Source organism: Haemaphysalis longicornis, unplaced genomic scaffold (assembly GCF_048455015.1).
Source record: "Haemaphysalis longicornis isolate Haplotype H1 unplaced genomic scaffold, Haemaphysalis longicornis Haplotype H1 scaffold_1, whole genome shotgun sequence".
In the NCBI taxonomy this organism is placed as follows: domain Eukaryota; kingdom Metazoa; phylum Arthropoda; class Arachnida; order Ixodida; family Ixodidae; genus Haemaphysalis; species Haemaphysalis longicornis.
In genome coordinates this window covers 272597435-272605048 of record NW_027526203.1, presented here as the reverse complement: position 1 = coordinate 272605048, position 7614 = coordinate 272597435, and the positions used below count along the sequence as shown (strand labels likewise).

The window sequence follows — 7614 nt, the reverse complement described above, 5'->3', positions numbered from 1 at the left end:
TGTAGTTTGGATGCCACTTTTAATTTTTTCTCTGTGGTATTTCATTCACCCACATTTTTTCCTGGTTTTATATGTGTCAGCCGCTGATGTATTTCAATGCGGCATTTTTTCTTTTTTTTTCTCAGTGCGCCAGCACCAAGGCTTCGGCTGTTCCTGGGCACTATAATAAAGGTTGATTAATTGATTGATTGATTGATTATTATTATTATGAAGCACAGAACAGCGCTTTACGATTGTCTCAGGGGAGAAGATGCTCCAGTTCGTGCAACATTGTAATGCCTACTCTGCTTTTCCTTCTCTGTTCGAGTCAAGCGGTTCTGAAACCACCCTCATCATTTCTGCTGAAGCGAAGCCCTTTAAATAGAGGCTATTTTCTCTGGCACGACATATCTGACTACAATGAATACCCGGAAGTTGAAGAACAGGGGAAATGGGAACAACGGTGTCCTTAAATCTGCGTATACGTGTGACGAATGCAGAAGCATCAGAACATATGCGGGTGTGTATATTACGTAGCAGGCTATGGACATTGGGTGATCGGTCATGAGCCTCTAAAGGCCGCTGTCATCGTCATTGGCCAATCCCCTTGAGTGGATATCTGAGAATATTGTTCATCCTATATTCAGCCTTAACTTTACGCAACTTTAACGTTGGGCGTAACAATGTGCCAGTAAACGCCAAACTCAGTATGTCAATCTGAGGGTATACCTGTTAACGACATAATAAACACCAAATGTAACATTAGGCCTAACGATGATGCGCGCGTATCTTTTTTCTCTTTTCTTCGTCCTGAATTTCCCAAAAAGAACTCTTTCTTATCTACACGGATCGAGTCAGCTGCCGACATGGTGAACTCTTACGCCAAGGAATGCGGTCTCAGCTGTGCGCCCCAAAAGTCGTAGTTCCTGCTCGACTGCAAACGAGGAATGGAGAAGCCACAAAATCATATAGCTTTGAGGACACCCTGGACGGAGCATTCCTCGTACCAGAACTCCATACCAAGATATTGTGAAAGACTGCATTGTATTCGAATTCGCGAAACAAACAAAATGTCGGCACATCCGGCCAACCAATCTGAACTGCATTGTTTATCCGTACCCGCCGTGGTGGCTCAGTGTCTGAGGCGTTCTGCTGCTGAGCCCAAGGACGCGGGTTAGATTCCAGGCCGCAGCGGCCGCGTTTCTGATGGAGGCGGAAAGCGAAAACGGCCGTATGTTAGAGATTTCGCCGCACGTTAGAGATCACCGGGAGGTGAACATTAATACGGAGTCCTCTACTACGGCGCACCTCATCGCCTGTGTAGCGTCGGCGCGTTAAACCTTGTAATCGATCAATCAGGTGTATATCGGTTAAAACAAAAAAATTGGCCGCGTATCTGCTCCTTTCGTTGCAAATGCCGTCAAAAGACGATAGTCTTTATCGGCTTTTGCGAAGTAAATGCCTCCCTTCGCTTTCCCGCTCACCTCTCATGTTGTTCCTCTTGCGTCACGCTCCTCCCAAGGTAAAGACGCCAAAGGTTTGCTTAAATCATTTTAAATTTCCCGCGTTCCACTGCTCCAAAACGGGTGTCTCGATGCAAACGCTGCCGTACGGCGAAGACGCGCGTTAATCGAGGCGCCCTACTTCAACGTTTATAGAACCGCGTTTCCCTACTCCACGTGCGTTGCAAGCAGAACTTGGAACCTATCTAGTGGAACCTTGCGTAACTGTTGCCGGTTGATTTCTTAAAATGGCGCCGGAAGCTATAGTGGCGCGGGCGACAGCAGGCGACGGCGGAGTGAATTCTTTTTCTGCAGTTGATGAAGTATTTAACTTCGCAAAAGTCAAGCATGTTTGATTTTTTTATAAAGGAACACTGCAAATATCACTTCTGTATTGATTTGTTGTCTCATATTTGCGTAATGTCTTGTTCTTCTTCAACAATGTTGACAAGTATGAACATTACACCGCACATAGACGGGTAGATTTAGCTGTGACTATATAAGACTATTGCGCAGGCATTGTTTTGCTTTGGCCGGGTGGCTGAATCGAGTCACAGACAGACAGACAGACAGACAGACATACAGACAGACCAAAATTTCTGGGTTTAAGTAGCCCAAGAAAGACTATCGTCTTTAAAACCCGCAGCCGACAGGATTCGAATCTGTGAGGGACTCCATTGGATTTCGAGTCCAACGCTTTAACCACTCGGCCACGACTGCGCGACAAGCACAGTGATTCTTTAATACATGAAAAATTTAGTTAAACTAACAGTGAGCACGCCAGTATGACAAAAATCGGCGCCATTTCCAAATTCAGGCAAGCTGATACACGCATCGAAGAGGTGTATGACAAAAATCGGTGCCATTTCCAAATTCAGGCAAGCTGATACACGCATCGAAGAGGTGCAGCCACTCCGGTGGATGACTGCTGCGCCGCATAAACGCGGCGCACCAACGCTGCCTCTTCCCGAAAACTGCACCTCGTTGGACTAGAAGGTTCCGCATGCTGGTCAATGAACGACCTGCGGGTCTTCTGACATGTGGAGCAAGCCTGAAGAAAAGCCAAATGCTGACGCCCGCGTGCGGACGTATTGAAGAAAGCGGTGTAAACACTGTCAGCGTGCAAACTAAACCTTTTTACACCCTTAACGCCAAAACAAGGTGTAGTATAAGTGGAATAAGAATGTCGGAAACTCATTAAGCCCTTTTTATTACGATCCAACGCCCTAATTTACAGCTGTACACCATTATTATGTGGCAAAAACGGTGTTACCCGACTTCAACACCCTCAGTTTTCTTCAGGGTTTTGAAAGGGTGTGAAATAGGTGTATAGTTGCAAAAGAACAATGAAGGGAGCTCACACTAACGCGTAAGACTTAAAGATAGCGAAGCTGTACGCAACCTTCATGACCATCCCGAAGGTTTAAGTCCGCGATTGCAGCCGATTTGCTTCTTCGTTTCCGCAAAGACGTTTAATCCATCATTGTTGCTGTAGGTGTGAGCTTCCTTCCTTTTTTTGGAAGGGATAATCAGCGGACAACATCTATGACGTGTCTTTCTCATTCAGGGAAAGTGTCCACGATTACGGCGAACGCTAGGTTTTTTTTTTACCAATCTTGGCTAATCTCCAAGATTGTTTAAGTGGCCTTGGCTTGGCTTGGCAAGCGTGCCCCGTGGACGCTGGGCGGTCGCCGCAAGGCACGCACGCAGGAGAGCTCGGTATCTTCTTGGGTTTTTTTAACTGCCGGGCGGTCGCCGAAATGTTGGCAAATTTCCCTAAGTGGGTGTTATCTGTTTCTCGAAAACTGAGTTACATAAAAACAATGAGTTTCGTTATCTTGGACTTCGTTCGAATGACAGGCTGGTGTGTGTGTGTGTGTGTGTGTGTGAGAGAGAGAGAGAGAGAGAGAGAGAGAGAGAGAGGGGGGGGGGGGAGGGAGGGAGGGGGGGAGGGGGGGGAGGGAGGGAGGGAGGGAGGGACAGAACGATCTTTAATGAAGTCTGGCGATGTTACTGTTAGCCGGGTTGAGGCATGTAGTACACATGTTCAAGGCAATATGCAGGTATTTAGCTATTCCTGCTCCGATCAGGGCAGCTATCAGTCGGGGTTGCACACCGAAGAGGGATGGCGTCTGCTGCAGTGAAGGCACCTCACTTTACTTTTACATATTTTTGACTGGTGCCCCCACGATGTACAACGAAAGCAGCTCCCCGGCTTTGGCCTATCTTCTCGCGGGAGGGGAGACGGGCAGGACTGTGTGTTGTGTTTCGTCGAGGCGCAGAAGAAACACCTCCGCGCCTGCTCGGTTTGAGAGAGAGAGAGAGAGAGAGAGAGAGAGTAGTAGTAGTAGTAGTAAACTTTATTTGGTGAAAAGGGGTGAGGGAAAAGGGGGAGAGATCAAGGGTGGGATCCAAATTCCAGGACCCCAGAAGCTATTTGGCCATCCCTGGCCCTACTAAGCAGCGCAAGCTGCTGTGCAGGGTCCGGGCTGGACAGGGCTTCCTCCCAGGACTCTAATGAGGTTTGGTGGGTATTTTTGTCCCAAGTAATTGGGCAATTCCAGACTGTGTGGAATAGATCGGCCTTCTGGTGACACTGCTTACAGTCCTCATTATACTTTTCTGGGAACATAAGTGATAGTCTGGACTTATGTAAGTAGGTGTTTGTCTGTATTTTTCTAAGATTTCTCGCTTCTTCAGCAGTTAGGCTGGGGTGTGGCGTAGGCATTGATCTTCGGTGAAGCCTGTAGGATGCTAATTTGTCTGTGCCTTGACAGTAAGCAGGGAGGGCGTACGAATGTTCCGGGTCTCTGCGGTGTATGGTAGTCCTCGCAAGAGAATCGGCCGCCTCGTTACCCTCTAGCCCCTGATGGGCGGGAGTCCAGACAAGTGTGTGGTTCTGTTTTAGAATTTTTGGGAGAAGTCTTTCAGCATTCCTTGGGACGATGCCGCAGATGAAGTTCCTTATGGCCCTGGTCGAGTCAGTGATAATTATTGAGTCCTTATTCTTGAATTCAGCCCATCTGATTGCTAGTATGACGGCAGCAGTTTCTGCTTCTTGAATATTTAGTTGTTTGGTAATGATGAAATCCAGCATCTTCCCTTGTTCATTGGTAGCTACGGCTGACGCATTGCCTTGCTTGTTTACGGCCGCATCGGTGTAGATTGCGTTTGGATTGTCCTGATATGTTTTTCGGATGTAGCGAGTTCTTGCCAATCTTCTGCCCTTATTGTGAGTGGGGTCCATTTTCTTGGGAATTGGAGAGGTCTTGATACAGTGTCTTTGAGCGGGTGTTAAATCAACCATCCTATTAATGAAGGCTGCATGAACCTCCTGTCCAGATCTTCTGAGAATTTCTCTGCCCGTTCTGGTTTTGAGGAGGCGTTCTTTCTGGGCATCTAATAGCGTAGTCTTGATTTCCCTGAAGGTGTTGTGTACGCCAAGCTTCAGGAATTTTTCGTTGGATGTGTAAATTGGTAGGCCTAGAGCGGTCTTGTGAGCTGTTCTTATTATGGCATCGGCCCTTTCCTCTTGTTTGTGGTCCATCCGGTGGAAGGGGAGGCTATATGCAATGCGGCTCATTATGAGGGCTTGAACAAGGCGGAGGGTGTCCTCCTCTCTTATGCCCTTCCTAGCTCTTGTAATCCTTCTTACTACTCTGGCCAGCTGTTGAGCCGTCTTGCCAAGCTTGTTGAGAGTATTTGTGGCTTTATTGTCTTCCTGAATGACCATGCCTAGTATTCTTATTGCGGGGCGGAAAGGGATGTTCTGTCCATCCAGTATAATGCTGCCTGGAGGGATGTTGTTTCTCGTCGACCTTAGCCTGATGAGTTCGGATTTTTCAGGGGCGCATTTCAAGCCATTTTTTATGATCGGATCTTGGAGGTCGTTGATAACATCCTGAAGCAGATCTAATTTAGATTGCAATGTTCCGCTTTTCGTCCAGATAGTAATGTCGTCGGCATATATGACTTTTCCAATTTCTTCACGTTCTTCCAGTTTCTTAGCAATTTTGATCATTGTCAAGTTGAACAGAAGAGGCGAGATAATTGATCCCTGGGGCGTGCCTCTGTTTGGTGCCTTAAAGGGGTCGGATCGAGTGTTGCCTATGCCGATTGTTGCTGTTCTGTCTGATAGGAAGTTTCTAATGTAATTGTATGTTCTTTCCCCGCACTGTGTCTCCTCGGCGGCCTTAAGGATAGACTCGTGCGATACATTGTCGAAGGCGCCTTTGAGGTCCAGTGCGAGGATGATTTGATATTGGTCGTTATCGTTGTCTATGATATCGTGTTTTAACTGTAGAAAGGCGTCCTGAGTGGACAGTCCTTGCCTGAAACCGATCATGCAGTCCGGAAAAAGTTGGTGTTCTTCTATGTACTTTTGAAGTCTTGTCGTAATTATTATTTCGTAGATTTTGCCGATACATGAGGTAAGAGAAATTGGTCTTAGATTTTTTATTTCAAGGGGTTTCCCCGGCTTGGGTATAGTTGTTATCGTGGAGTGTTTCCATTGAGGGGGTAGTCGATCTTCGAGCCACAAATCGTTTATGTATTTGGCCAGGGCCTCCATCTGAGCATCGTTTAAGTTTCTTAGCATATTGTTTGTTATTCCATCTGCACCAGGGGCGCTTTTTTTATTGCTGGCCAATATAGCCTGTTGTAGCTCTTCCTTCGAGATTTCTCTATCAAGTAAGTCATTGGGGCTACCTTGATAGTTCCTGCGTACCGGTGGGATGTTTCGACCCAGTTCAAATCGCTCTTTAACAGCCAAAATCAATTCGTTGTTAGTACCTTTGAATTCGTGAGCCACTTTGATGAGTTGGTGACTCGTTTCTCTCCTTCTTGTTTCGGGGTTCAACATGCCCTTGATAATAGCCCATGTTTTGGAGGTGTTCAGGGTGCCTTTAAGCGATTCGCAAAAATCGTTCCAGTTTTGGTTTGCGAGCTTGCTGGCATGATCTCTGGCCCGTTTGTCTAAGTTTCTGATGCGAAGCTTGAGCTTCTTATTGTGTCTTTTCTTCTTCCATCGTTTGTACAGTTTCTGTTTCTTGTCCCACAGACTGATCAGGTAGCTGTCAACGCACAAGTATTCGTTCTCCTGTCCGTACTCTTTGGTTGCTTTATGAAAGGCTTCCTTGATGTTGCCGGACCAGGCGCCTATTTCTTGTATGTCACCGAGGGCCCCTAGCTTTTCGCGAAAAGCGTTCCAATCGGTCATCTTTTGTTTTCTGGGCCTTCTTCTGTAGTTGTCTGAGCATGTCTTCACTTCGATGATGTCATGATCGCTTCCGAGATTTTCTTTAGTATTAAGCCAGGTGGTGAGGCCATCCATGTCGGGAACTATTGTTAGGTCGGGGCACGTATCCACACTGCGGTTGTTACCCGTTCTAGTGGGGAAGGCTGTGTCGTTTATCGTGTGCAGGTTAAGTGCCTCCATTGCATTGACAAGATTTTTTCCTTTGGCAGAGTCAAAGTTATAATTCCATTCTTTGTGCGGGGCGTTCATATCCCCGAGAAGGATTACGTTATTTTTGGCGACTATATTCATTGTTTCTCTAAAGAGCGGTTCGAAGTTCTCCTTGTTGCTGGACGGTGGGCTGTATACGTTGAGAACAAAGAAGCTCTTACATTTCCTTTGCATAGGTATTACTTCGACGAGAACGGCAGACGGGGATTTCGTAGAAAGATCGTATCTATTGCATGTTACGTCTTTTTTAGCGTACGTAGACACCCTGGTGTCTTTGGATGTATCAATTCTATTGTAGCCCCTTAAGTTGGTAAGACATCCTGCCTCTTGAATACATATAATGTCGGGCTTGATGTCCTTCTTGTCTATGTAGGCTTCCAGGAGATTTGTTTTCTTGTTAATGCCACTGCAGTTCCACTGCCATATCACTAATTGTTCTTGCGTGTTTTTCAATTTAGGCGTCATGGTTAGTGCCGTACACTGCGACTATATCGTCGTCGCTTTCCGATTCCTCCGTACTCATGTTTGAATTTTCCTGCATTACGATGTGCCTGACGGTCTTACTGCCTTGTGTGTTCGATAGTTTCCTCTTGCTAGATTTTTTGGGACTTGTCCTGGAGATTACCATTTCCGCTATCAACCTTCTGATTTCGGCTCTCATTTCCT

At 46.5% G+C, this 7614-nt stretch overlaps 1 non-coding gene across 1 annotated transcript; it reads right to left on the bottom strand.

Moving 5' to 3' along the window:
• Positions 1–2122: 2122 nt before the first annotated feature.
• Positions 2123–2201, bottom strand: Trnas-cga (transfer RNA serine (anticodon CGA)). The gene has a single exon. It is a non-coding gene; the product is annotated as a tRNA-Ser (tRNA).
• Between the last annotated feature and the right edge of the window lie 5413 nt (positions 2202–7614).